This window comes from Lycorma delicatula, chromosome 10 (genome assembly GCF_047948215.1).
Source record: "Lycorma delicatula isolate Av1 chromosome 10, ASM4794821v1, whole genome shotgun sequence".
Classification (NCBI taxonomy): domain Eukaryota; kingdom Metazoa; phylum Arthropoda; class Insecta; order Hemiptera; family Fulgoridae; genus Lycorma; species Lycorma delicatula.
The window spans coordinates 61,970,851-61,992,350 of record NC_134464.1 but is presented as its reverse complement, the minus strand read 5'-3'; the positions used below and the strand labels follow the sequence as shown (position 1 = coordinate 61,992,350).

The 21,500-nt window shown below is 30.4% G+C and overlaps 1 protein-coding gene across 3 annotated transcripts in view; it reads right to left on the bottom strand.

The window, feature by feature from the left end:
• LOC142331129 (potassium voltage-gated channel protein eag-like) overlaps window positions 1-21,500 on the bottom strand; it is a 754,244-nt gene that overhangs the window by 419,724 nt on the left and 313,020 nt on the right. The gene's annotated exons all lie outside the window — the stretch shown is intronic.

Genomic DNA, 21,500 nt, shown 5'->3' with positions numbered 1-21,500 from the left:
AATATAACTCCATTTATACTTTAAAATTTTCCAATTTGCAAAGAAAAAATAAAATAAAAAAAAAGAATCAATTTCAATATTAGTATAACCGTTTCCATAATATTTAAATTAATCTCATTGATATATTGATCGTGAAAAGCAAGTTATTTGGAAGAATTTTTCTTTTTTTTCTTTTTATACTCCCTCCCTTGAGTCGGACCCTCAGTTAAGTATAACGCAATCTAAGGAAGTGTTCTTTAACCCACCGGGTTGGTCTAGTGGTAAACGTGTCTTCCCAAATCAGCTGATTTGGAAATCGAGACTTTCAGTGTTCACGTCCTAGTAAAGTGAGTTATTTTTAAACGGATTTGAATAATAGATCCTGGATATCGGTGTTCTTTGATGGTTGGGTTTCAATTAACCGCACATCTCTGGAATGGTCGAACTGAAACTATACAAGACTACACTTCATTTACACTCATACATATCATCCTCATTCATCCTCTGAAGTATTATCTGAACGGTAATTACCGGAGGCTAAACATGAAAAAGAAAAGGGCCGACCTGCCTTGCCGGATGTTCAGCTGGTGGGCGGGAAGGCCCGTTACAGTTAATGGACACTGTCTTTCTTTTTCCTGTTTAGCCTCCGGTAATTACCTTTTAAATAATACTTCAGAGGATGATATGTATGAGTGTAAATAAGTGTAGTCTTGTACAGTATCAGGTCGACCGTTCCTGAGATGTGTGGTTAATTGAAACCCAACCATCAAAGAAAACCGGTATCCACGATATAGTATTCAAATCCGTGTAAAAATAACTAACTTTACTAGGACTTGAACGCTGGAAGTCTCGACTTCCAAATCAGCTGATTTGGGAAGACGCAATCATCATTTGACCAACCCGTTTGGTATAGGCAGGTCGACCCGCCGGTTGGATCTTTTACGTTATGCCTGCCTCTAACCCCCAACGAGGACACTCCAGATCCAGCAATCCCCACCTCAGGAGTCGTGTCTCGGTCTTTTGAGTGCCTTATGCCTCAAATGGGGAGTCCACAAGGGGATCCCTCACCGGGACTCTGGTCTTGACTCCCCCCTAAAAGACGTCAGGTCTAGATGATCGTCGTCACAGCAGAAAACGTCACAGTTCGTACATGGAGTCCCCAGCTGATCATCGAACCCAGCACACCAGGGCATACCGGCCCTCACAGCTGGGGCTGTCCAACACCTCCCGCTAGAAATCCCTCCTCCGATCCTCATCATCTTTGACTCGAAGCATCGTTCGAGAATAGAGGCTAAATTCATCCCAACAAGCTGCAGAAGTGATGATGTAAGGTAGCAGGAATGCAGGTGATAAACCAGTAATCTCCGCACGAGCCCTTTGTTTCTCCTATTCAGGGCACTGAAACAGGGTGTGTTCGACGGTGTCACTGTCACATTCCGTGCAGTATGTACAACTGGGGGTATCACGCCTCCCAGTACGATCAAGATAACTGCCAAAATTGCCTTTATTTGGTAGGATTAGTCGTTACTATAGAATGTATATCTTTGATTGATCTTATTAGCTATTGCATACGTTTCCATAGCAACACATAAACTAGCCAATTAAGTCGAAGAAGGAGCTGCGCTTTAAGTAAGCTATTTCAGATTTTATTACCATTTATTCAAGAATTCCTTACGAATATGATTAAAAGTGTTAATATTAAACATACCTAATATGGATGTAATTTTTGATAAATAAGAAAAAAAGCCTTTGTTCAGTATATTTGGAATTACATCTATAAATTCCTATGTCACTGAATTACTATAGAAATATATTATACAGGAATCATATTTTATTTTTAATATTTTTTTTTTCATTTAAAAAAATGACAATATTTTTCTATATTTAATTAAGTAATTTAATAAGTTTAAGTAGAATTTAATGAAGTTTTCTATATACCACGTGTCCCACGAAGAGGTACATATTTTTTATTTAGTATCACTCGCCCATTCCACTACCGATTCTATTGAAACTTAACAGACCTTTTAACGAAGGTTCTAAAAATGTTCTGTGAAAATTTCAACCTTCTATAGGATTTATAGAAACAAAATGGCAACTTTCAAATAAAAACTCAGTTTCAAATAGACCACATTTTTTATTTATTACAAAATATCTGGTAAAGATTTTTAAAAACAGATGATTTTTTTAAACAGCTATTCAAGTTGAATAAAACAATAAGTTAATACTTATTCATTGCCATGACTAATATCTAACTGTTTTTAATTATTCTAGTTGTAATTATCATCTGTTTTTAATCATTTACCAACTATTTTTTAATGAATAAAAAATGTAGCTTATCTGAAAATTGATGTTTTGATTATCTACATCAGTAATATATTTAAAACGCATTTAAAATTAGTAGAATTAAAAAAACAGAATCAATCGGAAAATGAGAACATTATTAAATTTTCCGTATTATGTGACGCACAATTATTTCATTTCATAACAGAATTAACTTAAATATTAAAGTATCAGAAAAATTTCAGAGAAATATAGAAATTTTTACAAATAAAACTATTTTAATTTTCAACTGTTGAACATTATACTTTGCAATAAAATTAAATAACGATAAATTGAGTCAATATACACTAACAAATCGTATTGTTTTTTACATAACGCTTTATAACGATATAAATTAAAAAATATATAAGCTTATTACTTCCTTATACGAATTAAAGGAAGTATTAGCGAAAAATCTCGGTTTTCATATTTCAACGGAAATATCCATTTTGACCATCCTTGAATTCATTTTGACTAGTTTCGGCGTGATGTCTGTGCATACGTATATATCTCGCATAACTCAAAAATGATTAGCCGTAGGATGTTGAAATTTGTGATTTAGGACTGTTGTAACATCTAGTTGTGCACCTTCCCTTTTGATTGCAATCGACTGAACCAAAAGAGTCCAAGAAACGCGAAAATTAAAAAAAAATAGATTTTGGACTTTTTCTTAACTGTAAGCCCTCATTGAGAGACTTTCTGCGATATATCATAAGCGATACTTATTTTTATTGGGTCCAGAATTATAGGCAAATAAAATTTTAATTATTGAAATATCTGGATCTTATAAGAGAAAGGCGTATTTGTTCGAATCCTTTTCTTTTTTTAAAAGTTTTATTTAACTTGCTTTAGGAATAACCAAATCTTGCGCAACTGCTATATCTTTTGATATATCGTATGAAAATCAATGAATTTGGTACACGTATGTAACTTCGATGACAATACAGCACTACGGTGTCGAAATTTGATATGACCCATTCCCACGCCCTCACGCGCTATCCCTACGCTAAATTTAGTTGAAAATTTTATTTTCTCATGAACTATCGTATGAAAATGATTGAAATTTGGTACACGTATGTAACTTCGATGTGTAAAACAAATATTTTTACTTTTTTTAGTCTTAAAAAAAATACAAAAAAAAACAAAAATATATTTGATTACATATAAAAAATTATTTTTTAAAAAAACTTTAATTTAACTAATATTAACATTATTAAAAAAAGGAAACAAATTAGAAAACCCCTCTAAAAAGTAAAAAATAAAAATTAAATCAAATTGACAATTTTAAACAAAAAAGTAAAATGTATTAACAAATATAAAAATGCACTGAAAAGTAAAAAAAATTACATAAATATTTAATAAATAACCAATAAATAAAAAATAAATAAATGTAATAATTATTAAATTTTAAAATTAAAAATAATTAAAATATTTAGTTAAATACAAGCGTGGCGCAGTTTTTAAAATAATGTTTTCGAATAAGTATTTCTAGACATTTGCTGCATTTTAAAATATATTTTTTTGTTTAATGAGGTGGTTTAGTATATGTATATACTTTATTTATCTGTAATAAAATAACTCGAGTTTTAATTCTTTGATGGTTCAAATTTGCACCGAGATGACCTTTAAGGGTTAATAAGATTAAAAATAAAAATTAAATTTAGAAATCTTGCACAAAGTTATTACATTTTGACGGTAATCTGAAAAATTATTAATTATTATCATTATTATAATTGTAATCATAATTATGAATTCATTAAATAAAAATTCATAATTAATTAAAATGAAACTTTTAGCGGAAAGAGTGCGTTAAATTTGGCTTAGATTACAAGCAGAATTCGAAGATGAACTTCAACTATGTGAGAACACGTTCATAGAAAGCGAGTGGGTGCATTTTCCCAGATTGTTACTTGCAGCTAGTCAGTCTCAACTGGAGAGGTTCCAGCAGACCTTTCCGCCTCCTCGCGTCATTATTGAAAATGAAAATGAAGATTAATTGTTGTAAAAATAAATGTTGTGTTGTTTTAAATAAACTATAAAAACTATTATTACATTTATTTATTTTTTATTTATTGGTTATTTATTAAATATTTATATAATTTATTTTTTACTTTTCAGTGCATTTCTGTATTGGTTAATATATTTTACTTTTTTGTTTAAAATTTTCAATTTGATTTAATTCTTATTTTTTACTTTTTAGAGGGTTTGTCTAATTTGTTTCCTATTTTTATTAATGTTAATATTAATATTAGTTAAATAAAAGGTTTTTTTAAAAAATATTTTTTTTTTAAATTTAAATATATTGATTTATTAATAATTATTAACCTTTGACAGTAAAAATATTTTACGATATATAATAATTCAGTAATAATAATAATAAAAAAAAATATATATATATGTATATATTATATATTATATATATATATGTAAAAACATATCAGAAGTTATTAATGAAATAAAATTTTATGTACTTTTCATTTAAAAAAATGTGTATGTGTAATTTAATAGGCGTACAAGGAATTTATGTGTTGTCCACATCAGGATTTTTTTTTATTCGATTTTTTCTTTGTTATTTTTTCTACGTTTAAGATTACTTTATAAATGATTTATTTATGATTATTTTATGAATGTATAAAATTTACATAATTCATGTTTACTTTCCTTCAACCTTTTTGTTATTTTGTGTATGCAATGTGTAAAGTAAAAGACTGTGTGTTATTATGTTTGTCCGTGTGTAGCTCTAGAAAAAGTTCAAGAAAAAGAGATTTTTTACGTTTAGGTTTGTTCATTTGTGTGTTTTGTGTACTGTCTGTGCGTATTGTGTATTTTTTAAGTATTCTGCCGAACCGCACTGCAGTCAACTATCTCAGATGGTTATTAAACCAATTAAAAATCCAACTCTTGTTCTTTTAATGAGCTCAAGAGTAGTACTCAACAGTTTTTTTTTATTTATTATTTTACTTTTTTTAGAGTAACCTCAGTTTTATTTGCCGAAAAATAAATGTACGGTTATTATACTTAAGCAGGTAGAAAATAAAAGGTAATTTATGTATATCGGAATTTCCTTCAAATGATTTGTTTTAACCTAAATGTTTTGTAATCTTATTTAAATTTGAATTAAGAATGGTTTTTTTATCCAAAATCGGTACTTTGGTTTAACATAATTCTGATTTTTATGTATGCCCATTAATTAAAAAAATCTTTTTTTATTAATTCTGAAAAGGAAAGTTTTGCAAAATTCAATTACTGCATAAAGAGAGTTAATGTTTCTCTTACAGTTGTGTTACAATAGAGAGTAATAAAAGTTACTAAATATAGTAATGCTACAATTCTTAAGTAAGATTTTAGACTTGGAATTGTAAATCAAACTTTGTTTTAATTCAGTCAATATCTGGAAAGTTCTTGGTTCAAATCATTAATTTAGAACCTTAAACCTTTTATTTCTTACTATTTAAATAAAATTTATCATTTTATTTAAATGATAAATATTTTAAATTAGGTTTTGTGTGTGTGTGTGTGTTAAGCCGTGTATCAGAAACAACCTTGTACCCACAGTTTTTTGATTATCTCTTTTATAAAATTCATCAACAGAATAAGATTTCTTTTGTAAAGTAAAATTGTTTAAATTGTATTTTTAATAAATTAGTGGTAAAATGGTTGATTAAAAATAGCAACAGAACCGTAATAATCCTCTTTCTCGTAAGCCAAAGTGTTGTGTTAAGTTACACGAAAACAGTTCTATTGTCTGGTTTGATACAGACTGATATTGTTACTTTTTTAAGCATAAATATGACTATTCTCTTTAATAAAAATTCTATTTTCATAAATATAAATTCAAGAATAAGTTAATATTTCAAATTAATCTGATTCATATTTATTGGGCATTAAACTATTATCGGACATTCCTTTTTATATACTGAAAACACTTTGTCACTGTTAAGGAACTTCAAGAAATTATATTGTACTTCAAACAGGATTATACGTAAAGCATAATAAATATTTATTAATGATGTCAAACTTAGGGAGGGGGATTGATTTTGTTGCTAGTGAAATCAATTTAATCATCCTAAGAAAATGTATTATCCCGGAAATTTTGCTTTATTGGTAACATAAATAATATCGTTGTCATTAATGGGAAGTAAGAGTTACTTAATAATATATTACAGCCGTATTTCTATATAAACTAATTACATATTTCAATTTATTTATTATTTTTACTTTTCCCTATGGTTTAGAGATGTAGAATATTCTATATTGATTCTCCGTGGAAATGAGATCAGCTATTTCTTACTTTACATTATATTTTCCGGTCTTTCTTATCAGATGAGGCCGATGTAGAGCTCGACTGAGGTTTAAAAGGTACAGGTCAGATCTGTATTCTCTATGTTATAATTAGTAATCAGTTCTTGAATTGAAAAGAATGAGTGGACTACGTGTAAGTAAAATATAGCAATTGCACTTTGGTGAGTTTAGCGTGAAAAATTATGTCGAGCTCGGTAAAAGAACATCGGAAATCAATTTGCTCCTTACCTTCCCTATTAAACTTGGCTTGAGACGCTTGTTGATTATGAGAAGCCATATTCATTTTAGTGTGGCTGAATCGTGTGAATTTTGTAATTTTATTTTAAGATAATGTTAATTCCAGTTCACGGTAACTCCTGCAGTTTTTTATAATAGTATTTAATACTCACATCATATACTACTAATGAGAAAGAAACAGAAAAAATATAATTTTGCTAACAAAATATTTTACGAGTTGATTGGCTGCCATGGGGAAGGGAAAGATGCTCGTTTATATACGTATGAAGAACAAGAATCAGACTGTTGTTTAAGTACCTTCCTACATCTGCACGTATAAAGTAATATGTCGTGAGTCATTCATAATCAACACCCAGTAAAAACTATCGAAGATAAATTGATGAAAATTGTTATTCACGTTCTTTTTTAACAATATAGAGCGGGTAAAGTCGCGACAGGAATACTATTTTCTTATATTAAAAAACTAGAAACAATGCTATAGGATAGATTATAGTGTTTCTATTGCAGTATCATGCTTGTAAGTCAACACTGCAATTATCAACTTCAGTTATTGTTTTTTACCCTCATCCTAGTCTTCCAAGGTCAGCCCACGTAAAGTTTTCAATCTGGTCCGGAAGGATCGGGTTGTAATCCACTATGCCGTCCATAAACAAATCTAATCAAAAATAAACAAATACGCGCCTGATAGTAAGAACCACCCAGCAACAAGGGACTTCTGTTAAGGCTTGGCGATTAATAGGGAAATAAAATATCCCCTTACACCATTGCGTTCCGTTCTGTTTTCGTCCTATTTTTCCGATCTGTTTTTATTAAATAACCTTACTTAAATAGATTTAACCTTTTAGCCTTTTAATATTTTTTTATTTTAAGGATTTTTTGTAAGAGAAAAAAACACCCTGAATATTAAATTATTTTACAATGAAATAACCACTTTAATTGATTTAAATTAATTCATAAAATACGAATTAATCATATTACGAGTTAAAAATGTACAAAATAATTTTTCTTACATAAGGGAACTGTATAGGAATTTACCCGATCCCAGAAATAATAAATATAATATACCTTTCTCTGAATCTTTAATTTTAAGTTGGATAACTTGAAATTAAGGTAAATTTCATTTTATTCAACTTAAGTTTTGGTACTGGATATTGCTGTTATAAATTAGTTGATCATGATGGGTTTGTAGGTGGCAACCACAGGTTTTAGCGGTTTTAAAATCTTCTAATCTAAACCAGACAACCAGTTTTTAGTCCATTTAATAATATTCTAGTAACTCTGAAAGAAAGATAATAATTAAATTAAATAATAATTAATATTTAAAAGAAATTTTGAAACCATCCGCTTTTATTTTTCTAAAATTTATTTAAATATAAACTTAAATCGTATTTAGTAATTTTAAATTTAATGGAAAAATTATTTTTATGATACTATTAGATGTTATGCGTAGCATAGTCGCGCAAGTGATTGTATTGTCGATGAGATGCGATCACACTTTTGATTAGTTTTTACGCTTTCATGCGATGAATAAGCTTTTTTTTTTTTTTTTTTAATACAAAATTATTATTCGTTAAAGTAGAACGTTTTATCTAAATAAGCGTTTCATTATTCTATAAAAAATTACAACAGTTATTAATACTATCAAAACAAAACAAAAAAAAAATCCCTTTTTTGTAGATATCAGCAGTGCTAAGTAGGGGATAAAAAATATTTTCATCTTAAAGTTAAGACAAACTTAAAATTTACTCAATATGATAATGGTTGCATGTGAAAAAATGTTTCACACGTTTAGGATACGACAAGCCCGATCTTCTTATAACTCCAGCAACATTTTAGTCATCCCTTCCCGTAAGGGTTGTTCATATAAAAAATTGTTTCAGAGTTTTTAAGTAATCTTTAGAGCACAACAACCGCTTTAAACCGATTCGATAATGTGCCTATTAAGGGAGGTATGATTATTTTTATCTTCGAAACCCCACTTTTTCCATCCGCTGGGCCGATAGCTGGTGATATCAAGAACTGGTTTAATAAGTTTTAGGCTCTTATCCAAAGAATAGTAGGAACTTTAAACGAATCCAACATTTTAGTTAATAAGAAAGTTATAGCGATGTTTTTTTTTGTTTTTTTTTTTAATAAAGCCACCCCATTTCCACCTCCATGGTCCGATTTTGGCCGTTAACGAACTCGACTGAGATTTTGAGACTAGTTATTTTTTTTTATTTTTAAGGAATAATTTGAAAGTAATTGGTGCAAAATTACGGCAGTTATCGTGACCACAAGAAAGTGAAATATATATATATATATATTTCACTTTCTTGCACATTTTATACATAAATTTTATATAAAATTTTGAGCTGACGGTGGTTTTGGGTCTGTGGGATGTGAAACGCGAACATATGTCGAAATTTATATCATAGTACTCATTACAATAGGTAGCTTATGAAATCTACCTAAAACTATTTCAAGACAAAATTTTGACTTTAGGCTTATTTCTTTATTATGTTATGTAAAAAAATAGTACTTTTTTAAAATTGGAAAACCAGATACATAAAACCCGTTTAAGAAAATTACTTAAAATCAATGATAGGATGATAATTTCAGTTGTTAAACTGTTATCTTCAGTATCCGGAAGAAAAATTGTATGCAAGAAATCATTAAATAATAAAATAGATGAACAAAGGAGTAATAATAATAAAATAATAATAATAACAATAACATATCTCGGAGAATGGATATGTTGGGATTCTTTAGATAAAAACCGTTAGCAGTTAGAGCTAATAAAATGGAATTAGCTCTCCAGCTAACAAAAAACACATATGACAAAGGATCTTTATAATGTAACTCAAAATTTGGCACTGTAAAACTGAGATAAAGCCGGAAGGAAGCACTCTTTGTGACAGTAACCCTACGGTTGTGCAACACAGATCTACTAAAAAATCTGCGAAAAAAAGAAAGGAAAATTATAAGAAAAATTGTAGGTCCTAATTTTAAAAATAATCAGGTAAAATTAATTCCAAATAACAAACTTTAAAACTGAAAAACTGTCAGATACGGTAAGCTGAAGACGAATTGCATTTTACTCCCACTTTTTTGGTGTGAATAACAATCAGATTGACTATACAAATTTTTGATTTTTTTCAAAGTAAAAAAAAAAAACTAAAGGCGATTGGTTCACACAAGTCAAAGAAGACCTAAAAGAACTGATGATAACTTAAGAAATTATAAGAGAAAGAGAATATTAAAAGATGAAAATAAAAGGTTCCAAGAGGTGTCAAAACGAAAGAACAGCAGAGCTAAACATTCTGAAGAACGAAAGAAAGATATCAGAAAGAATGAAAAGCTGCTGGACAGATAGAAAAACAGAAAAAAGAAACAACCGCAAATAAATAAATGATCTAACGTATTCCAAGGTGAACTATTCGGAAAAAAAATTATATATATAAATATACATAATATTTTTTGCATATATATAATTTTTTAAACATCTAATGATGTTAGATATATATATATATATATTTTACTTTTTGTTGTTTTAATTTGTAATAAGTAGAAATTATATTAAGACCAAATTGCCTATTGAATAAGAAACCGCGCATGAAAAAATTACAGCTTGCACTTGACATTTATAAAATCATGGCAACAAAAGAAAATAAATAAAATGTTCAGTAAAAGAAAAGGAAGAAAGAGATATAATATAATTTCTGTCTTGCAATTCCCTAAACCGAAAATGGTTACAGAAGGTTCGCAAACATTAAATAATAAATCAAATTTCCACCTTTTTTTTTATATTGGAATATACCTAGTAACCTGCAGGTTTGAGGCGAATAATTTGATACGTTATTCATGAAAAATTGGTGCAATCATTTTAGAGTTGCAGTACTAACATACATATATATATACATATATATATATATATATATATATATAAATTTTATACGATACTGTCAAACAATAAACCGTTGAACTTCTACAACATTCGGTTTTATCATCATATTTGTCAAGGATACGTCAATACAAATAGTATATTTTACAACCTGTAACTAATCAAAGTATATTGCCTTTTGAGAGTGATTTGTTGTTAAGCGTGTTTTACGTGATGCTTAATCTACACCTTTACTGGACAATAAAAACCGGGTTTTTTTGGTTTTTTTTGTATAAATAAAATTTCTGTAAAAGTAGATTTCTAAACAGACGATTTTAATTATTTTATTAATTTTTTATAAATTAGATTTAATCTATTTATTTAAAGGTAATAAATAAAAATTCCAAGATCAAACCGGGAAACAAACTCGGAGCTCTCCGGTTGCCTGTTTGCCTTAACAAATGAGTTAATTTTAATGGTCGGTTTCTTTAGCTTGGAAATATTTTTAGGGTTTATGAGTTTGCTCAAAGGTAAAACTGTTTGAGTTGCTCTTTCATTTCATGTATAATTAATCAATTTACGTGAAACTTTGTATTACACGGCTTTAATACCCGGTATTCATTTTTAAACACTATATATTCGAAAGATTTATCTAAAATTATATTTGTATTTTGGGGATAAAAAGGAAAAAATTGGGGTGAGAGTTGTGTTAAAAAATCACAACTCAAGAAACAGCAAAAAATGTTAAGGATTTTGAAGCTTTTCGTTGTAAAAGTTTTTGTTGTTAGAACGCTAAATTCTTGAACGTTACTTAGTTCTTTTTGGCAAAGACAATTAACAAAATCATGTGTAATGAAACACAAACACATTTTCGCGGCGGACCATAGGCCCACATTTTTCCTAGTGATATATTAATTTATAATTCCATTATATATTTTTTGATTACTTTTAACCATTGAGGAGGTGCTGATATTTTTAGTTATTCTTAGATATTTTTTTCTTACCGTTTCTTTTTTTGTAGATTTTTACTGCAGTTACAATTTAGCACATTCGTTCATTTTTAAATAATTTTATAAGCGCATTTAATTTACAATTAAGCTTCTAAATAAGTAGCTTGTTATAATTTATTTTTTCAGAATTCAAAATACTGGAAAATATTTATTCTTTTAAAATAAAATTTTCCATCTTTTTATACGAAAAATATACACTCAAAAAATTAAGAAAAAATGTGCATTAAATGTACCAGAGAAAATAAATTGTACAAAATTCAAAAATACCTCATAAAAAATTGTTTTAATTAATATTTTTAACTCTGTCTCAAACACACGTACACACACACACACACACACACACACACACACACACACACACACACACACACACACACACACACACACACACACACACACACACACACACACACACACACACACACACATACACACAAACAGAGAAAGAGAGAGAAGAGAGTTCTTATAATTTTTTTTATTTTCTCAATAATAAAAAAAAATATCCTGCCCCCGTCTTTGTTTTTAGTTTTTACTGTTCTTTATTATCTCAGACAGCACTGATTTGTAATTCAGTCCAAACATCTTCATTTCTAATTCCATTTCAGGGAGTGAATGTAGCTTTACAACTTGCAGAAATCTCATTTTACTAGACTCGAACATACAAACCTCTCCAGAAATGTATCCATAATCTACAATTTATAAAGAAGAGTACTTTTTCAAACTAAGTTATTGAATTTATTTCTATATCTTCTATTTATTTTAAAATTTAATATGTTCTATTGTTATGTATATATGTTCTGTATGATACATCTTTAAAATTAATAAGTGTATTTTTAATTGTTTATTAAAAAATAATTAATATAACATAAATATATCATGATTATTATATACTTATACTATCATATAATATGCTGTATGTATATATTATATATATATATATATATATATATATATATAGATATATATCACAACCAAATTTTCACCAAATGTTTCTTAGCATAACTGAGAAGGTTTTTAAACATATTTCATCTCCAAACATCTCGAAACTCGAAACATCTCGAAAAATGTGTAGATTTGCTGGTTGAAACACAAACTTTAATGAATTGAATTAGTGAACTGTGAACTGTGAGTCTCTATCACTGTGTGAGCTGGGTTTCAACTGAATGATTCGAATCAATCGAATGAATAATATTACAAAAATAATAAAATTAAATTTACGTTAAATAAAATAAAATATTAAATAAATTTAAAAAAAATCTGTTTTAACTGTAATTTCCGTGGGGACTGCGTGTGAGGTTAGACTAGTGAGGTACGCGAGGATCTCGTGGGAGGCCAGACCAATCATCACCATCAACTGATAACAAATGGGATGCCCTTTTGGGTCGCTGTTTTGGGAGGTGCAATAGAGGTGCTCTTATAATGTCTCTGCAAACAATCGTCCGATTTTCAAAATTTAAACGGGGTATTTTTTAATAGGTTGAAGGCTAACCTTTGCATTCATCAGGTGCACTCTCGATCTAACCGACAACGGTTATTTGGAAATGTTATCTAAAAATGAAAAACTATTTATTATAACGTAAATAATAAATAATCCGTTATGGTGCTGAACTTCTCATTCGGGCCGCTGGTTGGCGAGCCGCTAAATTCTCATGCTCCTTCCTTACAGCCTGCCGCTCCCAAGATATTTTTCAGTAGAGATATTTCCTATAGAGGTCTATTTAAATTGAAGACAATACATCGTGAGCTATTTATAATCAACGCCAAGAAAAAATTACTGAAGATAAACTGATGAAAATTTATAAACATGTTCATCTTTCGGTATAACTAACTACACACTAAGAAATGATTTTAAAAAAAATTGAGTTTAAAGGGATAAAATAGAGATACAATTAAATCCATTATATTTTTAATTTCTCAGCAACAAATTGAGATATCAGCTTGAGGTGTGTGTGTGTGTGTGTGTGTGTGTGTGTGTGTGTGTGTGTGTGTGTGTGTGTGTGTGTGTGTGTGTGTGTGTGTGTGTGTGTGTGTGTGTGTGTGTGTGTGTGTGTGTGTGTGTGTGTGTGTGTGTGTGTGCGAGTGTGTGTGTGGTGTGTGCGTGTGCGTGTGCGAATATCTAAAAGCCAGTTTCTAGATTTTTTAATATTCCGAGTTTCAAGGGTTAAAATGGATTTTGAATTTTTTTAAACCTTGCTATTTTTTAAATTTCTCGATAAAAAATGAAAAAATCAATCTGATTTTTTGTGAGTGTGATCTTTTTTTTGTGATCTTTATGTGAGTAACCCATTTTCTAGATTTTTAAAATTCTACCTTGAAGGGGGTAAAGAAAGGTAAAAAAAAATTTGAACAATGATTGTAAATTTTCCCAATCCCGACTATATTAAACGAGGTATTCAGTAATTTGATCTTGAAAATATTCTTCAGGTAAATATTTAAAAATCATTTTCGGGTTTTTTTTAAATTCCGATTTTTTTAAGAGGTGCGGAAGTATACGGCGCTGTGACTCAACCAGCACACCCACTGCCACCGTTATTGTATGTGACTGGCTGCACCTGCCTATAGTTACTTGACTAAAAAACATAATATAAAAAGATTGACTACGGGAAACGAAAGTAATCATATAGCGCGGACGAAGCTACGACGGGGAGCTACTAATAGTATAAGCGAGATTTGATTATCTCTGAAAATTTTATAAATTATTTCTCCTCTCTCCTACACACCTTAAGATCTCATCGACATCACCATAAGTTATTTTACCCACTGGCAAGTCCTGACACGACTGACGTCTCCAGTTCTTTCTGTCCCAGATCAGCTCTTTAATATCTTTGTTACTTCCGTTCTTGATGTCATCTATTATCTTCAGTCTTCTTCTTCCCCTTTCTCCTTTCCCCGTTCACAGTACCATCATGGTTTTCATATACCTGTTCCTCATAATACACTATGACCTATCTGGTTCCCTTTCTTTCTTTTAATTGTGTTCTTTCTTCCTTTATCCTTTTCAATACATCTTCCTTACTAGCTGTTTCTACTCGTGTTATCTTCCGCACTGAACTCTACACCCATATTTCTATAGCTTGGATTTTATCCTTCTCTCTCTTACCCAAAGTCCACGCTACGCATCCGTTTAAAAGCACACACTATTCGTAACACTTATGCGGCCTTTTCTTTAAACCGAAATCTATTTTGACACAAAGCATTTTGTTTTTCTTATTAAAGGCCTCTTTTGCCTTAAGATCTATTCATTTCAAATTTTATGACTCGCAAAATTTTCAACATCTTCTGTAAAACAATATTATAAAATCCTCTGTCATTTTCTTTATGTTTTTACTGCCATTTATATTTCACTACCTTAGAGCGCTATACTCAAATATATTCAAGAATGTTTTTAGTTCTTAGACGTGTAATAAGCAGATTTCTTTTCTTCGTGAAAACTCTCTTCACCAATCTGTTATTGATATCTTCATTATACGTTTATCCTTTTCAATTATTATCCACCGTTAGGTATTCCTTCAGAAGATGAGATAATATTAAATTGCTCATTACCATCTTTTCGTCAAATTTTACTAATTTTGTTTTACATTTATTTATTTTTAGAATAAACTGTTGCTGCAAGCAATAAATTTATTACATTTTGGTAATTTTATCTTTAATTCCCGAAGTAACAACAATATATCGCTAAATCTTAATAATTTTAATTTTTTTCTTAGTTTTCACTTTTATTTTTTTCCTCAGTTCTTTTAGTTCTTCTTTATTGTACAAACTATAAAGCAACGCGGAAAGACAATATCGTTAACTCTCTCCTTTCTGGTTTAGACCTTACTTTTTTGTTTTTTGCTTAACCTTCGGAACCAACGTTAGGTATTGCTTCAGAGGATGAGATAAATGATTTATAGCGTGTGTTAAAATGCCATGCCTGACCGGGATTCGAATGCGGGACCTCCGGATAAAAGGCCAAGACGCTACCACTCGTGCCACGGAGGCCGGCTGTTTAGACCTTACCTTAATTCATTTTTTTTCTTTTACGACTGCAACCTTATTTATAGTTATAAACAGTTCTCCTTCTCCTCATAATTCACTAAAATTTTGGAAATTTTATTGGATTCCACATTATGATATGCTTTCTTCAAATTTACAAATGTCAACAAGATTTTTGTATTCTTTTCAAGCATGTCTTCTAAAACTGAATCTGAGTATCATAATGATCTTTTTTATACCTAATCTTTGTCTGAAATCAAATTTTCTTTATCTAATACACCATCTATTATACGTTTTATTTACTTGTAAATTATATTTGTAAGTATTTTCGATGCATGAGATTTTAATTGATGAGTTAGTACTTTTGTCTTCCGTTCCTGCTTTTTAAAATTTAATCATGATTTTTAAAAGGTAAAATTTTGATTCTTCTTAAAATCAGTCTGTTCTTCAGTTTCTCTCTTCGGAGAGGATAGTTGTACACCAATATGTACTACTTCTCCCATACAGCATAATGATTCATACCGCTTAATATCAATTCCTATTGCTTTATTCTTGTTTATATCATTCAGAGCTTTATCAAATTCAGATCGTATCAAATTCATCATGATCATGTGTTGTTCTGCCTATTGGCAGGTCCCTGGAATCGGTGTTGTTTTCATCTCTTTCTGTCCCGTGCTTTTCGTGTCATCATAACCTTCACTACCCTTTATGTCATTTATTAACTTTAGCCTCTACCTTCCTCTTCTTTTTCCATCTTCAACGAGTCCTTCAAGAACTGGATTTATAATTCCTTTTCCCCTAATTATATGCTCAATCCGGTTTTCGTTCCTCCTTTTGACAGTCGCCAACATTTTTCTATCTTCATTTATTATTTTTAATACTTCTACGTTGCTTAGTATGTCCACCCATCTTATCTTCTCCATCCTTCTCCAGACACCCATCTTAAAATCCTCGATCTCATCTTTCTCCTTTTTCCATTGTGTCCGAGTTTTACTACCGTACAAAAGTGTATTCCAAACATAGCATTTTACCAGTCTCTTCCTAAGATGCAGATCCATGTTGATGGAGAGTAGGTGTTTTTTTCTAAAAAAGGCTTCCTTTGCCGTTGTAATTCACGTCTTAATATCTTCTTTAGTTAGTTTTGTACCGAGAAAGCTGTGAATTTTTACTTGTTCAATTTTTCCTTTTACTGTTTCAGCATCCATATTTTTCTTCTCATTCACCATCATACCTTTTGTTTTCCTTTCATTTATTTTTATCCCGTATTCCTTCATACCTACTTCCAATTCTTTTATCATTCGATGTAATGTCTGAGTGACTTTAGCTACGATCAGCAATCATCAGCAAATCTGCCGCAATTTATATTTCTCCTGCCTTTCTCCATTTTGGCAATCCAATATTTCTTTCAACATTTCCTCGACTTAAAGGGTGAACAGCGTATCAAATTCATATTCGTACTGAAAAACGTGATAAAAGGTATCATATAATTTTATCCCATTAAAATTTAAATCTGTATTAAACCATAATTATTTTGGTTTCGTTTTGCACTAGAGAATCATTTTATATAAATTTACATGTAACAACATATACGTATTAAAAATATTTTTCAATAACGTAAAATTTATGCATATTTTTTGATTTGCAAATGGTCTACCATTTTTTATTTTTTAAATTGTATTGAAATATGGTCTAATGATGTTTTATTAGGTCAAAAAATATTTTTTACGTCATGTTTATTTGTTTAGATTGAATTAAAAAAAAACCAGTTATATAAAAAGAAGTAAATTTTTATTTTGACGTTCTAAATTAACTTTTTCATGAATGCTCGTGATATTAATATTTAAATTGTTACATGGTAAAAGAAATTTCTCAAATTTTGCCTAAAAAAAAGATTGTAGCATAATTATAGCGCTTTCCTTTTTATCTTAAACATTCTTTATTTCAAATATTGCCAACGTATTTATTTTTCAAATCATATTTCAAAGGCTAATATTTTCTTTTGCTTTTTCTATTGTCAATATTTTGATACTACTGAGCGCTACACTATAGACAGATACGAATATTATTTTTAAAGAATTTCTTTCCAACACGTATATTCCACTCTTTCTTGTATTTGATAAAAGAACCCTTCTAGTGTGCATTGAAGTTCTATTTTTTTATCAGTCTGCTTTTAATGTCCACTCTATACAGTTTAACCTAAATAACGAAATTGTAGAATTTCTGGTGTACTTACTTTATTCACACATATACATATTCTAGAAAAGAAAAAAATACATATATATGGTAATTTATATAACGTATTTTTTATTTCTGTAAAAAGAACAATTTTATTAGCAAATTTTTAAAAATTAGTTTCTCTTCTGAATAGTTACATAATTTACAAATATTTCCTTCTGTATTTGTAGTGTTTCTTAAACGTACAATTTGAAAAGCGATGGAGACAGACTACATTCTTATTTCTCATTTACATAAAGGAATCTTGAGTTTTTTCATCGTTTTCTGTCCATCTATTTTCTATGATAGGAGCATTTAAGTAATATTAAAGCATATTAATTAAATATTTATGAAAATAAAAAAAAGACGTTATTTATTGCTGCAATGATTCTTTTCATTTCAATTTTATTTATACTTAAAATGGGAAAGTTTCTTTACGTTTTTATTTATATATCGGTAATATTTTGAGTAATATCAACTCAATTTACATAAAAAAACTGAAAAAAGTCACGTACGTGTAACTAATCGTCATTTCTTACGATTCGTAAGGTGTGACTCATGACGTGTATGCTACAGAAAAACCAGTTTATGATTTAAAGTATTTCCAACAAGTTCCATTTTTTTTTTACAACGGTCCAAAAAGGAATGTAATGTACGAGTGTATTTAAAGTGTATGTATGTTTGTTCCACCGTAACAGCTCAATGCCTGAACCGATTTAGAATCTATGACCCCGCGATGGAATGCTAATGTTATTGGGAGTGTCATAGGGTATATATATATATATATATATATATATATATATACCCTATTTATATATATTTATATATAAATAAAGAAAAAGAATTACTCTACATGCAAATATTACATACAAAATTGTCACATTGGATACTCTTTAATTATCCTATCATACTAATTAACCTACGAGTATATTAAAGAGCAATGTTTTTATTGTCAGTAATATTTTTTTAATTTTTAATATTTATCTCTTGTTATATTAATGAGTCTTTTAGCGTTACCGAAACTATTTACATGTTTTTGTTTTTTTTTTAATATTGAATATGTGGAATACTAACCTGAATATTGGATAATATTTTTCATTCATCTTATTTCTTGACAGTAAGCAGTGTATATAAAGCATTTTTTCACAACATGAAGACATTAATTTGCTAGTTTGCAGTCTCTGTTCCAGTATTTCTTATAGTAATGCCTCGCGTGAAGCCAGCTTAAGAACAAAAGTAAACATTTATAGTGCTTTCTATGAAAGTAATAATATTAAATAAATCACATCCAATTCCAGTGGTGCCAGTGGTGAGCAGAATCAATAATTTTCATTTCTAAGGCTGGATATCGGTTGAGTTTCAATGTGGTTGGTTTGATCATGTTCATATGCTATAGTATACTCGGCTCAGTGAAGACGGAAACAGGAAATTACTTCATTCATAAAATTTCTTGGTAAGCCTGATATGGGAAGCTTTTTTATTTTTAAAAAATGGCTACGTCATTTTAAATAGCAATTTGCGCCTTTTACCTTATACTGTCTACCACTATTCCGGTTTTAGCATAAACATATATAAGGCAATATTTTCCCTCTTTTGTGTAATAAAAGAGACATGAAAGTAAAACATTGTGGAATCATAAATATTTCAAAGAGAAAAATATTACGTACTTTTTAACATTACTTAATGTATAATCAATAAGATTTATATAATATTTATTTCCGTAAAATTCAAATAGAAGAAGCTGCTATGTATACGTATAAATATGAAACATTTTTTTACTCAGAATAAAACGAATCATGTCTCTTAGGAACGGTTTGATATATTATGTGAGTGCATGCTGCTTGCTTTTCACTATAATATTTCTCATTTGAAATAAACCAACATGGTTTTTTTAGGTAGGTTGAAACAGTTGATATATTGTCTTTTACTTCATTCAGATCTTCCTTATTTTCTGAATGAATATACTGATCTCGGTCTTAAATTTTCTTCTCTGACGTTTATCATTAAAAATTATTTGTCTTATTCTGTACAATGCATCTGTTTTACTTTTTTAACGTTATATAAAGTAATTTTACTTTCCCGTCTAGATAGAGCTATAACTCTAGAAGGGAAGGTATTGCAATCGATCCAATTTGAGCATATGCGGTTTTCACCGGATCTTGACGTTCTGGAACCTAAGGAACCCAAAAAACCGGATCGAAATTTTCCAGATGTTAATGTTCGTATGTATTCAGTGTTGGCCGCTACATCACCTTATGTCTCCAGAACCACAGGAACGATTGTGACCACGCTTAGTCAGATTACTTCTGGGGCATTCATGCCATTAAATTTTCAACTTAAAAGGTCAAGGGAGTGAAGCTATAGAGCAAGATCGCCATCAGTATCTCGAGATTTCCCTTATTAAGATTTTATGTTTTTCTTAGACACATTGATTAATTTAAAAAAAAAAACAATATTTGCAAAAAAGAATGTTGAATAATCGCACTTCCATTCCAAAAAATGCTCTAAAATTTGAAAATTTTTTGTGATCGCTGATGGTTATTTTACATTGTGGTTTCTTCTATTGTCGATTAATTATGAATATAAATTAATCATTATTATTTTTTTTTTCACCTACCCCCGTGATGGATCCACAACAAAGCAAAGCACAGCTCAGGGGGTTCCCCTCAAACGGCCCTCCCTGTCCGCCGGCCATAAGTCTAGTCTGACAGGTCAACCCGCCGGTCAGATCTTTTCATTGCTCAATGAAAGGTTTGCAATCTTTAATATTTTTTTTTCTTTTTATGCCCCCTTCCTTGAACCGGACCCACAGTTAAGTATAACACAGTCCAAGGGAGTGTCCTTTAACTCTAACGGGCCTTCTCGCCCACCAGCATATCCGCCCACCAGAATATCCAGCAAGGCAGGTTAGCCAGCCGTTTGGATCTTTTACTTTACGCCTGTCTCTAACTCCCAGCGAGGAGACTCCAGATCCAGCAATGCCGTAACCTCCATCCCCACAATAGGGGCCGAGTCTCGGTCTTTTGAGTGCCTTATGCCTCAAATGGTGAGTCCACAAGGTGATCCCTCACCAGGATTCTGGTCTTGACTCCCCCCTAAAAGACGACAGGTCTAATGATCGTCACAGCAGAAAGCGTCACAGTTAATACATGGAGTCCCCAGGTGATCATCGGAGCCAGCACACCAGGGCATACCGGCCCTCACAGCTGGGGCTGTCCAACACCTACCGCTAGAAACCTCTCCGCCATTTCTCAACATCTTTTACTGAAGCACCGTCCGAGAAAAGTAGCTGAACGCATCCTGGTAAGCAGCAGAAGTAATGAAGTATGGTATCAGGGACGCAGGCGACAAGCCAGCAATCTCCGCATGAGTCCTTTGTTCCTCCCATTCAAAATACTGAAACAGGGTGTGTTCACCGGTGTCACATTCCGTAGAGTATGTACAACTGGGGTGTCACGCCTTCCAATACGATAGAGATAACTGCCAAAATTGCCATGGCTTGTGAACATTTGGTCACCAGGTCACCGTGTTTTCTCAAACACAACGATCGCGCAGGTCCAGTGTAATCTTTATTAAATTGGGAGCACCAAACCTCACCAAGC